Source organism: Mustela putorius, unplaced genomic scaffold (genome assembly GCF_011764305.1).
Source record: "Mustela putorius furo isolate JIRA1106 unplaced genomic scaffold, ASM1176430v1.1 tig00000759_pilon_pilon_pilon, whole genome shotgun sequence".
NCBI classification, from domain to species: Eukaryota; Metazoa; Chordata; class Mammalia; order Carnivora; family Mustelidae; genus Mustela; species Mustela putorius.
This window is the reverse complement of record NW_025421467.1, coordinates 2,385,799-2,409,585: the sequence shown is the minus strand read 5'-3', so window position 1 is coordinate 2,409,585 and position 23,787 is coordinate 2,385,799.

The following is a 23,787-nucleotide window of genomic DNA, read 5'->3' as shown; positions in this document are numbered from 1 at the left end:
ATATTTTTCTAAACAATTTTAGCATTTAGATTTTTTTCAAAACAAGTATATTTCTAATTGACAGCAATTAAATGATATTTGTAGTATTTTTATCATACAGATTCTATTCATTTATTGCACCTGGGTGGCTCAGCCGGTTGGGTATCTGCCTTCAGCTCAGGTCATGATCCCAGGGTCCTGGGATCCCTATAAACTTTTTTTAAAAACAGCTGCATGGAGAGCAAGCTTAAAGCTCTCTAAAGTACTTAACCACACAACGCATTTGATAGGGTGACCACCTGTACAAAGAGACAAAACAAATCACTACATATATGTAAGGTTAAAACTTCTAGAAAATATACTCTGGATCCACACTAACACATAGAATACAGAATAGGGCAGGAAAAAGTTCTAAATTTGTATGTCACTAGAAAATAAATAATAATTATAGTCTGAAAAAATATGAAATTATGTTAACTGTAGCCATAGAAAATTTTCAATTTAGCACTCATAGTATTTTTCACTTAATCAATGTGTCTTTTGTCAAATGCTGTTAAGATTTGTTCTCCTAGGAAATAAAGTCATTGGATCAATTCAATATCATGCACTAAATATACTTTTGGATTAAGAGTAGTGGTTCTAAATCCAGTATGGTAGTGTTCAATTCAGTAAAAGCAATTTGATTGTGTCAACTCCAGTTAGAATGGATTCAAAGATTCTTGTTGCACTCAATAATAAAGCCATAAACCCTGCACAAACAGAACTTTTATTCTTTTGTTTTCAAAATCAGGAAAGAAAGCATCAAGACCAGTATGAAACCAGGCCCTTGGGTCCCTAAGAGCCTTGTTTCTGGTATTCTCCACAATGTCCCCCATGTTCTGGCTGGCCCCATAAACAGATTTTTTGTTTTTGTTTTTGTTTTTATGTTTGTCCTTTAAAATAATATTTTTAAATTAAACTTATGTTAAAAAATAGGAGACTCCAAAAGTATTCCTGTGACCATATTATGTGACCATTCCTACTAGTTGTGACTCTTCCACTGGTATTTACACCCAGTTGTAAACACAGGTTAGAACTGAACCTGTACACACAGGTTAGAACTGAGCTAAGGTACATCACCAATTTATGGCCACAGTGTTGAGGTCCTCAGAAAGATCACCAACTTCTCCAAATATTTTGTGATGATTTTAGGCTATTTACACAAGGTTTTGGAAAAATGGGAATTGTCAGATGTGAGATAATGTAGCTTTATTTTGTCTGCTCCTCAAGTGAAATATTGACCAGATATGTAAGAATTTGTCTAGAAGCAAACAGGCTCAAGACTTAGAAGTAAATTAAAATAAATTAATGGGATTTTTTATCTAGAAATAAAATTTACTCCATTAAATAACTCATCCAGGCTGAATTATATATCCCTAAAAGTGGGTGTCATAAAGACCCTGTTTACCATTATATCCTCAAGCATAGGGTTACCCTAAAATATAATAAACATTCAATAAATATTTGTTGAACAAAATGACAAAATAAATGTGCATTCTTTAAAGTCTACAAGATTAATAAATTGATGAGGATGAGAATATTTCACAATTTACAACTGTTTAAACAAACTTGTAACAGAGCATTTTACTCTGAGTTTTAGAAGCAATGTACTATTTTTTAATTGAACTTGCAAATTTGATCATAGTGGGTATAAGCTTTATGGGTATTATCAATTTGTGATTTTTTTTTTTAAGATTTCTTTATTTACTTGAGAGAGAGAGAGAAAAATCACAAGGGGGTGGGTCATGGGAAGAGGGAGAAGAAGACTCGCTGCTAACCCAGGCTTGATCCCAGATCCTGAGATCATGACCTGAGTCAAAGGCAGGTGCCTAACTGACTGAGCCTCCCACACTCCTGGTTTGTGTTCTTTTTTAGGAATTGTGATTTTTTTGCTAGTTTTTCTTAAAACGTTCTTGGTAAAATTTCTTATCGGTTTTTACTTTGTTTTTTACATAATTAAAAATTATTTCTCTTCACTTTTATATCAGGCCTTTCCTCAGTTTTGAGAAAATAATATTAATTTTTATATTAGCTTGGTTAAAAATAAATTCAAGGGGTGACTGGTTGGCTCAGTTGGTTAAGTGTCTGCCTTTGGCTCAGGTCATGATCTTAGGGTCCTGGGATTGGGCCCTGCATTGGGCTCCCTGTTTGGCAGGAAGCCTACTTCTCTCTCTCCCTCTGCTGCTCCCTCTGTCTGTGCTATCTTGTTCTCTCTCTCAAATAAGTAAATAACATCTTTTTAAAAATTATAAATAAAAATAAATTCAAAAGCGTGTAAGTAGCATTTGGATAAATTTCCCACAATTTTTCATAACTTTATTGATATAATATAAATTGTAGCCTTAGTTGCTAATCCATTATTGAAATATATTTCTATGTATGAATGTGTAAAGTGTACAACCTATACCATTGTGTAAAAATTTTCATCTATTTGTATTAAATTTGAGTACACTAGAAGATTTCATTTTTATATTACCTCATAACAAAATTCTTTGTTAAGAGAAGTCCTTGAACTTGATTAATAACTTGATTATGGATGAATTTTTAAATTTTTCTTTTTCGGACAACCTATGGAATGGGAGAAGATATTTGCAAATGTCATACTTAATAAAGGCTTAGTATCCAAAATATATAAAGAACGTTTACAACTCAAAATTTATAAAAACAACAAAAATAATCTGATTTAAAAATGGGCAGAAGACATGAACAGATATTTCTTTAAAGAGGACATACAGATGGCCGAAAGATACATAAAAAGATGCCCACTATCACTCCTCATCAGAGAATACAAATCAAAACCAAAATAAGATATTTAAAACTGTTAGATCTCCTTGTTGGACAGACCCTTTGAGTATGATATAGTGTCCTTCCTCATCTCTTATTATAGTCTTTGGCTTAAAATCTAATTGATCTGATATAAGGATTGCCACTCCTGCTTTCTTCTGGTTGCTGGGGGGAGGGGGGTTGGGGGAAGGGGGTGGGGTTATGGACATCGGGGAGGGTATGTGCTTTGGTGAGTGCTGTGAAGTGTGTAAACCTGGTGATTCACAGACCTGTACCCCTGGGGATAAAAATATATATTTATAAAAAATAAAAAATAAAAAAAAACCACAATAAGATACCATCTCACACCTGTCAGAAATGACCCAAAAAAAAAAAAAAAAAATGTTTGTCAGGATGTGGAGAGAAAGGAACTCTTATGCTCTGTTGGTAGAAATACAAACTAGTATGGCCATTGTGGTTGGTGGTTACCAGAAGGGAGGTGGGGGTGGTAAGTGAAATAAGTAAAGGGGATTAAGAGTACACTTGTCATAATGATCACAGAGTAATGTATAGAATTGCTGAATTACTATATGGTACACTTGAAACTAATATAATATATGTCAGCAGTACTGGGATTAATTTTTTTTTTTTTTGTAGACCACATGTGTATTGAGTAAAACAGAATACAAGAACGGATAAAAACCAGACAAATTCCTTTTGATCTTGCCTAGAGTTTACCTTACAAAACAAAGAATCATTACTTCTGCATTGATAAGATTCTAAAACTGAATTCCATAAGTTTTGCAACTAAGAAAAAGACTTAAAATAAAGCTCAAAAAGGGTACATTAAAAGTTAATTAATTAGCTCTTTTGGAGCCTTCTTGTTTTGGCCTATAGTAGATTTCAGTTATTATGTTTTAAATTAATTGAAATCAATCAAATTTTTGTAATGTAAAATATTAATTTTATTTATTCTAAAAAGAGGCAAATTTAGTAATTCTGTCTTTTTTAAAAATCTAGACAGTTTTCTCAGTATAAAACTCTCAAATTTTGGCCTTTCATTTCTTTTCCATGTAAACACAGTCAATTGAACTTAACTTGGTATTTGCATATTTGTACATATGAAGGAAAAAAAATAACATTCTCGTTTAAGTTTTTTTTTTTAATTGACTAATGCACAAATCACTAGATGTGTTTCATTTTCACTATCAAATTCTAGGAAGTAATGGAAAGGCACAAAGAGACTTTTTTTTTCAAATTATAAAATAATTACCACATTGATATAATAATGACAAGAATTTGTTTAGATATCCTGTACTATAGATCGTCTTCTATTTGCTATGTACATATATTACAGCAATTGAAACTCCAGGAAAACTCATAGGATATTGTCATTTTCTGCATCCTGTTCATGGTCACACAGCTACTAAATAGCACAGCCTTGATTTGCATGCATGTCTACCTGATTTCAAAGCATATGCCATTTCTCATCCACGCCATTCTTTAATTCTAAATTGTCCATTCATGTTAACATTTAGTAGAAAACTAGAGATGATGATCTCAGGTACATAAGAAGACAAAATCACATATTCCATCAGAGATTTCAGTTAGAGAGGAATTGGTGAGCAGTGTTGATTATGGCAACAAATTTTATCATTCTTAGTCCTTCTACAGGTGACAATAAACCTACACTTCAGATGGCTATCTCTCAGAATGGGTGAATTGAGTTTCCAAGTAGAGGAAACAATACCCTCGTTATTCTCCAAAAAGGTAATTTTTCCAAGTAGCCCAACAGAACCACAGAGAATCAGAACACAACTCTAAAGCTAAAACCGGTGTGACTTGCTAGGGACAGTGGGCACTGCAACCTGCATCCACTTTGCAGGCAAAACCATGGACTCGTGCCATGTTCCTTTAAATTCTCAAACAATGACAACATTTCAAAATGTTTTTCATTATAATCTTCTTGCCACGAAAGTGAGAGATTATCACTATGATATCACTATGATATTAATCATTGATACAGTCAATATTTACATTGATTTTGTACTCATAAAGTTCAAAGAAAAATGCACCTTAAATATGAACAATGGTATTTCTCAAACTGATATTCTATTTATTAATCAAAATAATGGGTCATAGAACCTGGAATCAGAAATGAAACATGGCTTGTGTATATCTGCACATCAGGACTTAGACAAACCAATAAAAAATCCAGTATCCAGGGGCATCTGAGTGGCTCAGTGGGTTAAGCCTCTGCCTTGGGCTCAGATCATCATATCAGAGTCCTGGGATCAAGCCCCACATCAGGCCCTCTGCTCAGCAGGGAGCCTGCTTCCTCCTCTCTCTCTCTGCCTGCCTCTCTTGCTACTTGTGATCTCTCTCTCTCTCTCTCTCTCTGTCAAATAAATAAATAACATCTTTAAAAAGAAAAATCCAGTATCCAGAACAGCAAAAGATGTTTCATGGAAAATTAGGACAGCAGAAGGCAAGCAGTCAAATATCTAAAGATATGCTTAATTTAATAGCCAATAGCAAATAAAGAATACCATATCTAGCTTTGCAATACTTTTTACAGATTCCTAAATTCAAGTTTCCAAATTAATGTAAATTGATTCTAATAATGCATTTTAAGTGAGTAGAGATGAGAACTTCCATTTTAGACTCACATTGCCATTTGTTTTTAAGTATAGACATTTAAGAAAACACTATATACCCTTTAGTGAAAAACAGTAAAAGTAAGACAAATTGAAACCTCAAATGTGGATTATGATATAACATACCCAGAAAAGTCGAGAGATTTGATCTAAACATATTTGCAGAAGCTGAAAGAAAATTTAGTCATATGTTATATTAACAGCAGTGCTGCTGAATATAATTACCCAAACTACGATTTAGTTTTGGAAACTGTTAGGATCCCAATACTGTTTTACAAAAGCAAATCATTTAAAGAAGAAAACTTACCACTAGCTGAGTACCCTTAAATGCTGTCAGGTTATGAAATAGTCTCTGAAAAACCACTTAGTCACTGATAATGACAAATCTTACTTATGTACTTTCACAATATAGCTCAGTTTATTTCTGAATAGAGGCTTTTCATAATGGCATTCAATATTGATTAAGCACACAATTAATAAATCAATTTAATTCTAAAGCATTGATATTTTTTTCCAGTGAGCTATCTTTTTTTAATTGAGAAATGTGAATTTAAGATTGCCTGTCATTTGTCCTCAGAAAAATTGATAAATGATTTACAGCTTGTTAAAATTTGAGTTTTCTTTCTAACAGAGGGATCCCTTTCCCTCCATGGAAAATATATTTATTTCAAAACTATATGTACATTATATACATTATATACAATATATAAAACATATGTTTAATACAGAGGTAATGTATACATAGGTGTATAGGTACATATACAACTTTTTTTAAAGATTTTATTTTTTAGAGCAGTTTTAGCTTTATATCAAAATGGAGAGGGAAGTACAGAGACGCCCCCTTTACCTCCTGTCCCTAAACGTGTGCATGGCCTCCTTCATTATAAATTATTATAAATATCATTCACCAAAGTGGTCCATTTGTGCAATTGATGAAACTACACTGACACACCATAATCACGCAAAGTTCATCATTTACCTTAGGTTTCATTTTTGGTGTTGAACATTCTATGAATTTGGACAAATATGTAATGACATCCATCCATCATTATACTATTCCAGAGAGTATTTTCACAGCTCCAACAATCCTACCTATTCATCTCCCCACTCCCAAACTTACTCTTGGCAACCACTTATCCTTTAACTATCTCTAGAGTGTTGCCTTTACTAGAACGTCATATGACTGGATTCATACAAAATGTAGGCTTTTCACATTGACTTCTTTCATTTAGTAATATGCATTTAAGGTTCCTCCCTTGATAGCACTTTTCTTTATTTTTTCCCCTTCTCCTCCTCCTTCACCTCCTTTCTCTTCCTCTTCCCCCTTTTCTCCTTCTCCTCCTCCTCATATTCTTCTTCTTCCTCCTCCTCCTCCTCCTCCTACTTCTCCTCCTCCTCTCTCTCTTTCTCACTACTGAATAATAACCCATTGTCTGGATGTACTACAATTTATTTATCTATCCGTTCACCTACTGAAGGACATCTTGGTTCCTTCCATGTTTTGGCAAATATGAACAAAGTTGCTATCAGCATATGTGCGCAGGTTTTTATGTGGACATTAGTTTTCAACTCCAATGGGTAATTACCAAAGGATAGGATTACTGGATCATATGATAAGAGTATGTTTAGTTTGGCAAGAAACTACCAATCTCTCTTCCAAAGTGGCTATAATATTTCACATTCTCACCAGCAATGACTGACAGTTTCCACTGCTCCACAGCTTCACCAGCATTTGGTGTTGTCAGTGTTTCAATTTTGGTCATTTGAACAGATGCATAGTGGTACCTTGTTGTTTTAATTTGTATTTCCCTGATGATATATAATGTAGTTTATCTTTTCACATGCTTATTTGCCATCTGTATATATTCTTTGGTGAAGTGTCTGTTAAGATCTTTGTTTTTTGGGTTTTCTTTTTTTTTTTTTAAATGTTGTATTCTTTTGTTTTTTTATTGCTAAGTTTTAAGAGTTCTTTGTATATTTTGGATGACAGTCCTTTCCTGAAATTTTTTTTTGCCACTATTTCATCCCAATTTGGGGCTTGTCTTCTAATTCTCTTGGCATTGTCTTTTAATTTTAGTAGAGTCTAGCTTATCAATTCTTTCTTTCATATGTCTTTATGGGTCATGTCTTTGGTATTGTATCTAAAAGGAATCACCACACCTATGATTTTCTCCTATGCTATCTTCTAGGAGTTTTAGTTTTGAGTCATACATTTAAAACTGTGGTCCATTTTGAGTTAATTTTTGTGGAAAATATAAGGTCTGTGTCTAGAGTCTTTTCTCTTCCTTTCTTCCTTTTTTTTTTTTTTTTTTTTTTTTTTGCATGGATGTCCAGGCTTTCTAATGCCGTTTGCTGAAGAGACTATCATTGTTCTATCACATGTACTTTTTTTGTAATAAAGTGATTTATTTCAGCCTTACCAAAACCGGAGTGTTCATAAAGACATCCAAAAATACCTTTATCTATTATAACAACAGTGTTCAGGAAGAATAGCTGGTTTTAGTGTTCAGCTTTTTTATTTTTCTCCATCAATAGTAGATAATCAATTTGAACCGATTTTCTTCTTTTCTAATGCATTTATTTTCCGGTGATTTATGTGCTCATTCCAAACAATTGGACCAAAGAAACCTCCACCCCTGAGCATTAAACATTTGATCAATATAAGAGTTTCATTGTAGAAAGTAGTGTTAAAAGTTTATTCATTCAGTGCACTCTTTAGAGATGATTAACTGTCTTTATTATATTAAAGCAAACCCAAAGCCATCTGCCAAAGGCGATTGTGTCCAAGCACTGAAACCATTTCATGTGAAAACTCATTTTCAGGCTCCTAATTATTTTTCATTATAGTGGCAGTGTGGAATAGATTGGAATTGGACAGTAATTGCCAGGTCTGAGCAGTGTGGACCATTGCAATGTATCAGTTTAGATGAAGTGTGACAAGGATACATCTAGCTACTATATAACTTCCATTAACCAACTTCCCTGTCCCTGATCATGTAACACTTCATAGAATGTGGTCAGCACAAGGTCATAATAATGGCTTTCTGACTGACTTCAAGTATTTTTGTATAAGTGCAAGCTGTTAACCCCCTGTGTTAGCATTGTTCTAGGAATGTCCAGTTATTACAGTTGTCAAAAGTATCTATTTCTTCAAGAGGGACAGGTAAACTTTTTTAAAGTACAAAGTTCAAGCTCAAGTTTGACTTCTTTCATATATAAGGATCTGAAAGGGAAAGCATGACAAAAAATTATAATAATTTCATATAATTTTAAGTGATCAATATTATTCAGTCGATCCAATATACTGATCATAAAAATTCTATCCAAGTAGAAAACAGTCTCAAATTATTTCTAAATATGCAACCAAGCAGATCATTTTTAAACAAACGTACTAGTAAAGTGAAACAGCCATATCCACAGATAGACTCTTTTCATAAATAAGTTTTTGGTACAGGGGTAACACTAACAATATTTGAGTGATTTTTCAACTGGGTGATCATGTCCCCTTCCCCCCACCCACCAATGTCTGGAGACATTTTCTCTTGTTACAGGGGGCAGTGATCCTATTGGCATCTAGTGGATTGAGTCTAGGGATGTTACTAAACATTGAAAATATACAGGATAGATTTCCCAAAACACAGACAACAGATAATTATCTGTCCTAAAATGTCAATAGTGTCAAGATTGAAAAAACTCTGGAATACATATATTAACTTCCAATTTTTTGTTTCTCTGTTCCCAAAAATATAAAAATTATTTTTTAATGATTGGCTTTTTAAAAATATTTTCCCTCGTAGAACATTAAGTCATCAATATAAATTAGTAATAAATTTCACTCTATATTGTATTTTATTTTACCTAATATAAATTCATGCATATTACAAATTAGGATTTTTAACTCATGGTCCTTTTCCTCCCCTCGGTTTTATTTCAAGATAATTGAACTGCTTCACCATGTAAGTTTAAGGTGTACAGTATGATGGTTTGATTCACATGTAGATTTAGTGAAATCTACCACAGTAGATTTAGCTAACATGCATCTTTTTATATGGATACAATGAAAAAAAGAAAAAATTTTCGTCGTGATAAAAGCTCTTAGTATTTACTGTCTTAACAACTCTCTTAGATATCAAACAGTAGTTTTAAATACAAGCATCATGTTGTACATTATATCCCTGGTATTAATATATCTGGTAGCTGAAAGTTTGTACCTTTTTACCACCTTTCCCCTTCCCCTATTCTTTGCCTCTGGTAGCCAGAAGTCTGATCTTTCTATGTGAGGTTAGATGTTTGGTTTGGTTTTGTTTTAGGTTCCACATTTAAAGTGAAATCAAACAGTGCTTGTCTTCCTCTGATTTATTTTGCTTAGCATAATGCCTTTAAGGACCATCCATGTTGTCACAAATGGTAGGATTTCTTCATTTTTTTATGACTGGATAATATTCTATCTTGTATATATATACCATGACTTTTTTATCCATTCATCCATGGATGGTGACTTAAGATATTTTTATGTGTTGACTATTGTAAATAATGTCACCATAAACATGGAGGTGCCGATTGTCACCTTCCTGAGGTGGGGATCCTGGTGATCAAAGCCAAATGACAGGGACTACCGACTGATGATCAGTAGATGACAATATTTCTCACAATCACTTCTTTTATACTTTATACAAGTTCTGGTTACAAACAGGATATAGATTTACATGCAGGACATGAGCTACATGTGGGTTACGTGGAGGACGTGGGCTACATGCGGGATGTTGGCTAGATGCAGGCAATCGGGTGTGACAAGTGAACAACAATGATCCTAGCTTAAAATGACAAGAGAAATTTAAGGATTCTCCACACTTAGCAGATACATCTAAAGGAGGACATGAAAGCACCCCAGGGATCCTCCCAAGTTTATTCCAGGCATCAGCCCAGGACAACACTTGCCTCCTTCTCCTGGGGTTTTCTCACAGGATCTGACATGACCCCAGTCACATTGGCGAGGATCTGGGTTGTGTTCCAACAGTAGTTATCTTTTCAAATGATTATTTTCACTTTCTTTAGATACATTCTGAAAACTGGAATTGCTGGGTTGTATGGAGTTCTATTTTTCATTTTCTGAGGACACTCTCTACGGATTTCCATTGTAGCTGTATCCATTTACAATGCCATGAACAGTGCATAGGATTCCCACTTTTCTACATCTGCACCAGCATTTGTTATCTCTTGTCTTTTTGATGATGGCCATTTTAACAGGTGAGAGATGATATCTCATTGTGGCTTTAATTTGCATTTTCCTAATGTCTAGTGATGTTAAGCATCTTTACTATGTATCTTACTGGGTATCTTCTTTAGAGGATTTGCCCATTTTTAAATTGAGTCCTTCTTCTTCTCTTTTGCTATTGAGTTGTATGAGTTCTTTACATGACTTTGGATATTAACCCCTTAACAGAAACATAGATTGTAAATATTTTTCCATTTCATATGTTTCCTTTTCACTTTGTTGGTATTTATTTATTTATTTATTTATTTATTGCTGTGCAGGTGCTTTTTAGTTTGAGATAATCCTACTTGTTTATGTATGATTTTGTTGCTAGTGCTTTAGGTGTCGTATCCAAAAAATCATTACCAAGATTCATGTTAAGGAGCTTTATTTTTATGTTTTCTTCCAAAAGCTTTATGGTTTTAAGTCTTATGTTTAAGCTTTTAATCCATATTAAGTTAATTTTTGTGGGTGCTATAAGTTAAAAAATACAGGTCCAATTTCATTCCTGTACATGTGAAAATTCAATTATCCCAGCACCATTTATTGAAGACTGTCTTTTCTCTATTGAATATTCTTGGCTCTCTTGTCAGATATTAGTTGATTCTATATGTTGGGTTTATTTCTGAGCCTTTGATCCCGTTCTGTTGGTCTATTTGTCTGTTTCATGCAAGTATCATACTCTTTTGATGATGATAGGTTTATGATATAGATTGAAATCTGAAAGTATGATGACTCCTGCTTTGTTTTTCTTTCTCAGAATTTCTTTCACTCTTCAGGATCTTCTTGGATTCCATATAAGTATTAGGAGTGGTTTTTTTTTTTTCCTACTTTTGTATAAAATACCATTGGAATCTTCGTAGATATTGCATTGGATCTGTCAATAGTTTTTGGTAATATTGACTTTTTTTGTGGTTTTCTTTTCAATACTTTCATCAATGTCTTATAGTTTTCAGTGTACAGGTATTTCACCTCCCTGGTTAAATTTATTCCCAGCCATTTACTCTTTCTGATGCCATTGTAAATGAGATATTTTCTTGATTTGTTTTTCTTATATTTCATTACTGGTATTAGAAATGCATCAGATTTTTGCATATTAATTTTGTATCCTGTCACTTTACTGAATTCATTTCTTCATTCTAACAGTTTTTTGATGGAGTCTTTAGGATTTTTCATTTATAGTCTCAAGTCATCTGCATATAGTGACAGTTTTTCTTCTACCTTTTAAATTTGCAATTTTTTGCTTCTAATTGCTATGCCTAGGATTTCCAATACTATGATAAATTAAAAGGACAAGAGTGGGCATTCTTATCTTATTCCTGATCTTAGAGGAAAACCTTCCAGTATTTCACTATTGAGTATGATATTAGCTATGGGTTTGTCATATATAGTCCTTATTTTGTTGAGGTAATTTCCTCCTTACCCACTTTGTTGAGAGTTTTTACCATCAATGGACTTTGAATTTTGTAAAATACTCTTTCTATATGTGTTCAGATGATTGTATCATTTTTATCTTTCATTTTATTGATGAAGTACATAACATCAATTGATGTACAGTTGTTAAAACATTTTTGCAACCCTGGAATAAATCCCACTTGATCATGGTGTGTATGATCCTTTTCATGTATTATTTAAACTTGTTTTAAATTTCCTTCCTTCCTTCCTTCCTTCCTCTCTCTCTCTCTCTGTCTCTCTCTTTCTTCTTTTCTTCCTTTCATCCTTCCTTGTTTGATTTTGGTATCAGGCTAAGACTGGCTTCATAAAATGTGTATAGGAGTATTCCCACATCTTTGATTTTCTGGAAGATTTTGAGAAGGGGTGGCATTAATTTTTCTTTAAATGTTTAAATTTGCTGGTGAACTTATCTGATACTGAGCTTTCCTTTGTTGGGAGATCTCTGATTCCTGATTTGATCTCCTTACTAGTAATTAGTCTATTCAGATTTTCTATTTCTTCTGATTCCATTTGAGTAAGTTGTCTTTTTCTAGGAATTTTTGCAGTTCTTCTAGGTTGTCGGTTTGTTGGCATCTAGTTGTTCATAGTAGGTTCTTATCATCATGTGAATTTCTGTCATATCTGTGGTGATGTCTCATTTTTCACGTATAATTTTGTTGATATAGGTCCTTTCTCTGTTTTCTTTGATTAGTCTGGTAATGGTTTGTCAGATTTGTTTATCTTTTTCCTAGAAGTTTAGTTTGATTCATCTTGGTTCGTTCATCTTTCCTATTGTTTTCCTGTTCTCTATTTCATTTATTTCTGCTCTAATTTTTACTATTTCCTTTTTCTTTCTTCTGCTAACTTGGACTCAGTGTTTTCTATTTTTTTTCCTCTTTTTTCCCCCTTTTACTTATTTAAGGCACAGTTAGGTTGTGTATTTGGAATCTTCCTTGTTTCTTAATGAAGGTTTTTTTTGCTATAAACTTCTGTTTTAGAACTTCTTTTGCTGTGTCCCTGAGTTCTGGTATTTGGTATTTCTATTTTCATTTGTCTCAAACAAAATTTTTTTTTTACTTCCCTTTTAATTTCTTCTTTGATGACTTGTACATACTTGTGTGTGGGACTGATGGGAGCTGTGGGTTTGTTTCCACTGGGCCTGTTTGCAGGCTCCTTGAAATTGTGGTATAGCAAGTTTTCTGTCATTGTATTATTTCTTCCTGAGACCACTTTGTTATAGTTCTTTTAGTGTGCATTCTCATGAATGGTAATCTCATATTAAAATTTTCCTTCCTAATAAAAGTCACTTTTGTTTTCTGTAAAAAAAAATAATAATAATTTCTTCTTTGATAGGTTCATTGTTTAGGAGACTGTTGTTTAATTTCCATGTATTCATGAATTTTCCAGTTTTCCTCTTGTTACTGATTTCTAGTTCCATGTCTTTGTGGTCAGAGATTATATTTGTATGATTGCAATTTCCTTGAATTTTAAGCTTTGATTTGAGGTCTAATGTACGGTCTATCTTAGAAAATGTTCCATGTGTTCTTGAAAATAAAGTGTATCCTGGTTTTGTTTAGAATGCTCTGTATGTTTCTGTTTGGTCCACTAGGTTTGTACTGTTGTTCAAATGTGCTGTTGTCTTAGTAATTCTCTAAATGGTCTATCCATTTTTAAGAGTAGGATATCAAAATTCCCAACTCTTATTGTAATATAGCTGATTTATCCTTTTAGCTCTGTTAGTTTTTGCTTAATATATTAGGTGCTCCAATGTTGTGCCACAAATATTTATAATTGTTTTACCTCTCTGACTTATTGACCACTTTATCATTATATAATGACTTCCTTTGTCTCTTTTTACTGTATTTAGTGTAAGTTTTATTTTTTCTAAGTATAGCTTCCTGCTTTTTTTTGTTTGGTTTGGTTTGTTTTTTTGTTTGTCTTTGCTTTAAATGTTTTATTTTTTTTTTTCTGTTCCATCATTCTCAGTCTATGAGTGTACTAAAGGCCAAAGTGAGTCTCTTAAAGATAACATATTGTTGGATCTTGCTTATTTTATTTATCCATTAAGTGATTCTATATTTTTTAATTAGATAACTTAATCTGCTTATGTTTAAAGAAATTATTGATGGGTGAAGACTATTGCCATTTTGTTATTTTACTACTGTGCTTTGTTGTTGTTGTATTGTTGTTTCTTTTCTTTTCTTTATTTTTATTTTATTTTATTTTATTTTTTGGTTGCTTTGGTGATTTCTTTTTCCTTGCCTTTTATCTTGCAGTCTTTTTTGATGTTGTGATGTCTTTTGGTATCACTGTGCATTGACTTCTTTATTCTGTTCTTTTGTATAATTACCATAGGATCTAACTTTGTGGCTACCATGAGACTAACATAAAATATCTTAAATTTATAGCACCCTGTTTTAAACTTATAACAACTTAACCTCAGTAGAATATTTAAACTTTACACTTTTTTCCTCCCCTCCACATTTTATGTTCTTTCTGTTACAATTTACATGTTTTATATATTGGGTAACTAATAGTAAATTATTGCAGTTATGGTTATTTTCATTATATTTATCTTTTAACTTTTAAATTAGATTTATAGAGGCACCTGAGTGGCTCAGTGGGTTAAGTCTCTGCCTTTGACTTGGATCATGATCTCAGGGTACTAGGATCAAGCCCCACATCTGCTCTCTGCTCAAAAGGGAGCCTGCTTCCACCTCTCTCTCTGGCTGCCTCTCTGCCTACTTATGATCTCTCTCTGTCAAATAAATAAATTAAATCTTAAAATAACCTAGATTTATAAGTGAATTATATGCTACTGTTACTATATTGCAGAATCTATGACTCTATATTTACCATTACCAATGAAATGTGTACTAACTTCATGTTTTTATGATGTTAAGTGGTGTTCTTCCACTTCCTTTGAAAGAACTTTGTTTAGCATTTCTTGTAAGACATGTCTGACAGTAATGAACTTCCTTAGTTTTTGTTTGTTCAGGAAAGTCTTTCCCCTTGCTCACTTCTAGCTTCACAGTATACAGAATTCTTAGTCTACAGTTATTTTGTTTCGGTATTTTGAATGTGTTATCCCATTCTCTTCTGGACCAAAAGCTTTTTGCTAAAAAAAAATCCACTGATAGTCTTATGGGGGTTCCCTTATACATAACTTCTCTCTTTCTTCTCACTATTCTTAAAATTATTTCTTTGTCCTCTGACTAATTATAATGTGTCTCAGTGCAGTCCTATATAGATTCAATGTATTTAGAATCCTTTAGACACCGTAGATCTGGATGTCTATTTCTCCTCCCAGGTTTGTTCTTAGCCATTATTGTTTTAAATATACTTTCTGTCCCTTTCTCTTTCTCTTTTCTTTCTGGAATTCCCAAAATGCACATATAGTGTTGTTGTTTTTTCCCCATTGTTACCCATGATTCCCATAGGCTTTCTTTACCCTTTTTCATTCTTTTATCTTTTTTTTTTCTGCTAACTTGGTAATTTCTAATGCATTATCTTCCAGGTCACTGATTCTTTCTTTTGCATGTTTGAGTCAACTTTTGAAACTCTATTGAATTATTCAGTTCAGTTATTAAAGTTTTCAACCCTGGGACTTCTGTTTTTCCTAGGACAGGACTCAGGACCTATACAGCTTATTGTATGGAGACCCAAATCAGGTCAGTGTGTGTACTGAATTCTCTGGTCAAGTGAGGCCACATTTTGCTCTAAAGATGTAAGAAGCCACAGGCTCCACTTTCAGTTCAAGTACCACTGTAGGTACTGTTATTGAATGAGCTATGCAGCTTCCTGTGGGTACTGGTTAGGTTCTATGATCAGACAGACTAAAGGCTGTATTCAGTGACGAACAGGGCTACAAATTAGATTCCCTCCCAGGCACAGCAGGAAAAGCAGCTCTAAAGCTAGTAAAGTTCTTTCTTCACTTAACTGAAGCCAGCTCTCATCCCAAGTTCCCTAACTGAACAGGGCCACTGGCTTTGCTCTGCCAACTATTAGCTCTGCCTTCCCACCTCAGCTTAAGAACCACTGGGCTGCACATCTCCCAAGTGTTGTGGCCAGCCCTTCTGGTCAAATGGAGCAGAAAGGCATGCTGTGCAGCAGATGGGGCTATGCCTTCTCCTCCGTGCCTTGAGAGAAAGGGCAGGGACCACACCAGACTACTTTCAATTTTCCAAATAGGCTGTCTTATTCGGAGTGGCTGGGACCTGCCCTTAGCCTTGGTCTGAATTAATTTTCTTACCTGTGTGTATTGTGGGAAAGCTCCACACCCAACACTGGATTTGATCTGAATTGAGAGCAATTGGTTCTGCCCACCTGTCTCTTAGCTTGAGTGTTGCTGGGCTGCATTGCTTCCAGACTTGTCACCAGCTGTGTGGCCAAATGGGGGTGAGAGATACTTTCCATGGTGGGTGGGGCTGTGCTTCAGCATCTTCCCTGGGCATGGGCAAATCAAGCTCTAGGGCCAGCAAACTCCTTGTTTGAGGATTCAAATCAGGCAGTGCTGCAATCCCCCTACTCCCAAGTTTCCTGGTGAAAGTACAATAGTGACTTTGTTCTGTGTGTGAGCAGAAACACTAGGTGGGATTACTCTTTAGACACTGTGGATATGAATTTGTCTGCCAAGATCTCGGCAAGCCCCTCCCCACTTCCCACAGTCAGATTCCCAGGAGTTGAACCCTGCAGGTTCCTTTGCTATCTTTTTGGTGTGAAATCAGAGTAGGGGTTGCCACAGTGCAACCCACAATGCTAAGGGAATCATGGTTGTCTCACTTGTGCTCTCTTTCCGCACTGGGGGAACTGCAGGCTCAGTGAGATGTCTCTGTGTCATATTGCGCTGGCCTGGGAAAGAAGCAATGCAGTCAATGTGTATCCTTTTTTTTTTTTTTCTCTTGCCCTTCTCTTGCAATCTGTCTTGGTCTCTGTGGTGCAGGATGGGAAGATTGAGCCTCACCTTTGTGTTCTAAGAGTCTCTCACTCATCTCCTATTCTTGGATAGTTGTTAATTGTTCTTGTGTGGGAGAGCAAAGTCAGGAACAACCTATGTCAACATCTTGGTAACATCACTTTCATCATGATCCTTTAATTGCCTTTCTGAGCTAATCATTTCGCATGATGTTGTATGTGTACCAGCAAGAGCCGCCTAATGAAATGCTTTCTTTTCCAAATAGAGTTGAATCACACCCATCTGAGAGAAGCAGTCTTTCTAATTTTATGTGGGTCTTTAAAATGCTCTATAAGTGGTGGTATGGAATAATCTGAATTTAGGTCCTGCATGTGGCCATGGAAACAATCTTGTAACTTAGGTATTTTTTTTTACAATATTTCTTTTTATGTATTTCTGTAATAGCCATATAGTCAAGCACATAGCTATCCAGCATTATAAATATTTATTTTATGTGGTTGATATCTTAGAATAGTTATTTTCTAAGTAGAAAAAAATACTTTGTCAGTTATTCTATACTCTTTAAAAAAATGACCAGCATCTTTGTAAGTATTTCACAGGATATTTACATTTATAGTCTCCTCTACTATGCTTCAAATTCTTTTAAAATATTCAAGGCACCTTGATATAATTATCTTAAAATCTATTTAAAAAGCTAGCACATCCCATGTAGGTTTATAACTTAAAACATGCTAAAATTTGAGAAATGATTCACAAATCTATAAATGAAATATTTTCCCCTCACAAACAAACTTAACAAAATGCTCAGATTTATGTAATTGCAAATATTTGAATAATTCAGTGAGAAATGAACTATTTGAACTACTAATTGAGGAGACTAGGTTTGATGAATAGAATTGCCCAAGTTTGAGAGCCATAAATCCCCACTTTCATTTAGTATTTCCAACTCTCTTTTTGACCTCATGCTCCGTTCTGGGCAGTCTATTATGAGTTTAATCATAGGTTATAAATATATGTCACAACTGAGCTGATTAACACGTGGATCTACCTATGTATAGCAGAAAGGAACATGACCACATGACCTAGCTGGAATGCTCTAGTCCATGAAATGCACACCTTAGACCCTGCACACTATCTAGTCACTTTTAATTCCATTTTATTAAAATAAATCTAGTCATACCTCTTGATATAAATTATATTTGTTTTATTAATGTATAGCTTATGCATTCCTCATCATTTCTATATACATAGATATGTGTGCACACATATCTATGTGCACACATATCTATGTATATAGAAATGATGAGGAATGCATAAGCTATACATTAATGCACACACATGCACAAATACACCCCAAGTAACTGTGCTTGGTACTGTGTTAAGAAGTTTAAAAAAACGTAGTTTCCAACCTCTAAAATTCCTAATCTATAAGATAGAAGTAATGTCATTAAGAAGGGTAAGACTAACAACAATAAAAAAGTGAGTGAAAAGGTAATAATTTAAGACAAAAAAGGAGTTAATAATATATTTAACTAACACGTTTACTCTTACACATAAACAAAAGATAAACAGTAAATAGAAAAATTGGTGTATAATATGAACTGTGTTTTCTAAGTATAATAGATATACATGGCAAATAAAAACATAAAAATAATTTATATCACACTAGTAACCAGTAAATTGCAAATTAGAATTAAGGAATAATCATTTTTATTCATTAGAGTTACATTACTGAAAAGATAAATACTAAGTAGTGTTTGATTGACTATAGGGGTATAAACTGGTAAAACAGTAAAAGCAAAGTAACTTGAAAATATATCTATCAAGTGTGAGATACATATAATATTTTTTCTGGGTAATGTAGCTCTAATAGTGTATTTTAAAGCATCCTTACGCATTTTCAGGGAGATTCTTATCAAATGGTATTTAATGCAGCACTGTCTGAGCAGCAAAATAACAACATAAAAAACCGAAACAACCCAAAATGTCTTTCAGTTAGAGAAAAGTCAAATAAATTAGTGTCTAATGGAATGCTGTACAGAAATTTTTAAAATAAGTATATGTTTCAGAAAAACTGTTAATATTTTTAATGGCAAGGAGAGGAATATAGAGAAAATAATGATACAGAAGAATGTTCACTTTACTTATTAGCTCTCAATTTTAGTTTTTTTTTTTTTTTCACAGTGAGGTTGTTTAGTGTGCTATATTACATAATTTAAAACGATAGATGAAAATGGAGGAATGATGTGATTCTTAAACTTGTAAATGTGATTTTAATGATCATATCCAAATAAAAGGGGTAGCTTGTTACCCTGAAGGTTTAAAAAAAAAAAAAAATTTTTGGCTTCCTTTAACCCTTTAAAGAGCAGGGGCTTGATGGAAGAGTAAAATCCCATGTTCTTCATGTGCCTGTTTCCTAAAGCAGACATTTCCTACTGATAGGTCAGCCTGCATCTCTATCCTGGCATTTCGTTGTTTTAACAGTTCAACATAACTCTCCATGTGTAAAACCACAAAGCAATATTGAAAGACTATATACCCAGATATACAACTCTTCCCCCCGCCATTTTTCCTCCATTTTTAACTGTTATGGGGCACCTGGCTGGCTCAGGTCATGATCCCAGGGTCCTGGGATCGAGGCCCGTATCTGGCTCCCTGCTCCGTGGGAAGCCTGCTTCTCTCTCTCTCACCACCCCCCCCCCACGCTTGTGCTCTCTAGGTCTCTGTGTCTCTCTCTGTCAAATAAATAAATAAAATCTTAAAAAAAAAAAAAAAAGAAAGAAAGCTAAAATTCATCTTGGTTTTATTTAAACTTTAGTAGAATGCTTCTTTGTAATTTATCTTAAATCTTAATTTAAGATTGAAAGCTCTCTCTGGATCTATAGCTTTACTTATACATAAAGTTGCCCTAACCCTAGTATTAAATCAGAACACAATGTCCCCTTTACAACAGCACTTTGATTGGTAGTATTGTGCTATACTTCGCCTTTTTTTAAGGAATCTTTTTTTTTTTTTTTTTTTTGGTTGAAACCGCTAAAAAACAAATCCCTAAAAGGATGGAAGAAGAAACTAAAAAGGAATGAATTATTATAAGGAATATCTCCTAGCTTTTAATGTTTCAGAAACAGAAAATGATTAGAATTGCAGGGGATGATCTGTCATTCAATTGAGCTTCTAAGGAGGACATCACAAACATGGTGCATGTAAGTAACTCTCTGAGGCCTGAAAATTGAATTTTAATTCACTGAGTTCCTGTGTCAGAACTTGGTTCATAGATGGCCCCATTCCTGGGGTGATTGGTTGATCTTGACCAACAGGGTGTCCAAGACTCACTTCACCATTTGTCACATGTAGCTAACACCATGGGTGCTTCTGGGAGTATTAAGTTTAGGGAATTGTGAGCACTATTTTATAAACAATATTATTATTACAATGATTACTCTAAAGAAGTTTAAAGCTAGAGTCAAATACATTTTCAAATGCAGATTTCCATTAAAGCAATGGGGAAAAAATCTGGGAAAATATATTCTGCCTCTAGGGTACCATCTTAGAAATGGATGGTTTTGCATCATAGAATAAAGAATTCTTATATTTGGGATGCCTGTGTGGCTCAGTGGGTTAAGTCTCTGCTTTCAGCTCAGGTCATGATCTCAGGGTCCTGGGATCAAACAATGTGTGTGTGGGGGGGTCTCTGCTCAGCAGGGAGCCTGCTTCCCCCTCTCTTTCTCTGCCTGTCTCTCTGTCTACTTGTGATCTCTCTGTCAAGTAAATAAATAAAATATTTTTAAAAAGAATAATTATATTTTAGAATAAATAAAACTCATGACTAAATACCCATATATTTAATATTTACAAACTTCCTAGAAAGCATTGCAATCGTTGGATAAAAATAATCTCAAACTTGAGCAGTATTGCACCTTTTGGGAGATTAAAACAACAGCAAACCACTACCACCACCAGCAGCAGCAGCAGCAAATATTGGGCCCTACCTTCACATCCCCAGTATGGACTTGAAATGCATAGTAGTATTTGATGCCACTGTAATTATAACCAGGTGCTAGTGTACTTCTGAATTCATGTAACTGTACTTAATCAGAAGGCAGCTCTCCTGATGTTAACCATTTGTATTGGGTTTTTAGGTAGTTAAGAAAATGGACTATACATTTTAGAGTTTCTTATAGGTTATAAATTGTTTTTGGGGATACTGGTCTTTTTCAGCAGAGCTTCAGTAGGTTATCACACCAACAGAGTCTGTCTCCTTATGGTTTTTGTGAAAGTTACTCTCCTCCTAATAGGAATATGACAGATGCTGTCTGTAAATAATCCTACAGACCCAACCCATCTCTTTAGTGATATGGTTAAGAAGGAGAGTCAGGGTAGAGCCTGGAAGGAATGCTTAATATCTAGCAGACCTTTTTTCGAGGTGGAAATGGGTCTCTGACAGGAGGGAAAATGAGAAAAAGAAAATATCTGAAGGTAGAATGGAGAAGTGGGAGAACAGAAGGGGAAAAAAGGAATTGTCAGAAGCTCTGTCTAGATCTATATGCATTAAAAGGCAATTTGTAGAAACAGTGAAGGAATAGTTTGGACTGTTTTCTCATTGGCTCATGATTGTCTTTCTACAAAGAGATTTCTTGTTTGTTCATGATTGTCTTTCTATGGATAAATTTTAACTGTAGGTTCTTCAAGACATCAAGGCATAATAAAGAGATTAGGTAGTTTAAATGCACCAGTAGAATATTTGTTAACTAAAACATCATAGAATTTTAGTCCTGAGAGAACTGTTATCCTTAACTGAAAAAAAAAATCTTTATTCCTTTTGGAATTATGCAAATCTATAGATAGGGTAGGTTAATTTAAATAAATATTTAAGTTTTACACACAGAAACTGTTTTCAGAGAATTAAACAGTTACTCCAAAACTACACTCTGATGTGTATCACATTAAACCACAAAAGCAATTGGTGATAAAGGGAGCAGGCTACTATGATAGCTGGGCCCAGTTTACTCCATTCTCTAAACGTTAGTTCTCTGTCCATAAAGTGAGATGAAGATACAATTTACAGGTTTGTTATGAAGGAAGAGAAGAATAATGTGTGTATGTATGTATATGTACCTATGAATATACATATATATATGTATATATATATATATATAACATTTTTGATATACAGCATTCTGCTGAACCACTTGGCAGATGAAAGAACTTCAATAAACTTTAAATTATTCCCAATTTCTCTCCTACAGCAATGATCGATTTGTCATTAACTACCTGAGATTACATAGTATTCTCCTGTGGAAATGATCTTTATGAACATTAAAATGTGTAGACTTACGAATAGCCAAAGGGATATTGAAAAAGAAAGCCAACGTTGGTGGCATCACAATTCAGGACTTCAAGCTCTATTACAAAGCTGTCATCATCAAGACAGCATGGTACTGGCACAAAAACAGACACATAGATCAATGGAACAGAATAGAGAGCCCAGAAATAGACCCTCAACTCTACAGTCAACTAATCTTCGACAAAGCAGGAAAGAATGTCCAATGGAAAAAAGACAGCCTCTTCAATAAATGGTGCTGGCAAAATTGGACAGCCACATGCATAAAAATGAAATTGGACCATTTCCTTACACCGCACACAAAAATAGACTCAAAAAATGGATGAAGGACCTCAATGTGCGAAAGGAATCCATCAAAATCCTTGAGGAGAACACAGGCAGCGACCTCTTTGACCTCAGCCACAGCAACATCTTCCTAGGAACAATGCCAAAGGCAAGGGAAGCAAGGGCAAAAATGAACTATTGGGATTTCATCAAGATCAAAAGCTTTTGCACAGCAAAGGAAACAGTTAACAAAATCAAAAGACAACTGACAGAATGGGAGAAGATATTTGCAAACGACATATCAGATAAAGGACTAGTGTCCAGAATCTATAAAGAACTTAGCAAACTCAACACCCAAAGAACAAATAATCCAATCAAGAAATGGGCGGACATTTCTGCAAAGAAGTCATCCAGATGGCCAACAGACACATGAAAAAGTGCTCCATATCACTCGGCATCAGGGAAATACAAATCAAAACCACAATGAGATATCACCTCACACCAGTCAGAATGGCTAAAATCAACAAGTCAGGAAATGACAGATGCTGGCGAGGATGCGGAGAAAGGGGAACCCTCCTACACTGTTGGTGGGAATGCAAGCTGGTGCAACCACTATGGAAAACAGCATGGAGGTTCCTCAAAATGTTGAAAATAGAACTACCCTATGACCCAGCAATTGCACTATTGGGTATTTACCCTAAAGATACAAACGTAGTGATCCACAGGGGGCACGTGCACCCGAATGTTTATAGCAGCAATGTCCACAATCGCCAAACTATGGAAAGAACCTAGATATCCATCAACAGATGAATGGATCAAGAAGATGTGGTATATATACACAATGGAATACTATGCAGCCATCAAAAGAAATGAAATCTTGCCATTTGCGACAACATGGATGGAACTAGAGCGTATCATGCTTAGCGAAATAAGTCAAGTGGAGAAAAACAACTATCATATGATCTCCCTGATATGAGGAAGTGGTGATTCAACATGGGAGCTTAAGTGGGTAGGAGAAGAATAAATGAAACAAGATGGGATTGGGAGGGAGACAAACCATAAGTGACTCTTAATCTCACAAAACAAACTGAGGGTTGCTGGGGGGAGGGGGTTTGGGAGAAGGGTGTGGGATTATGGACAT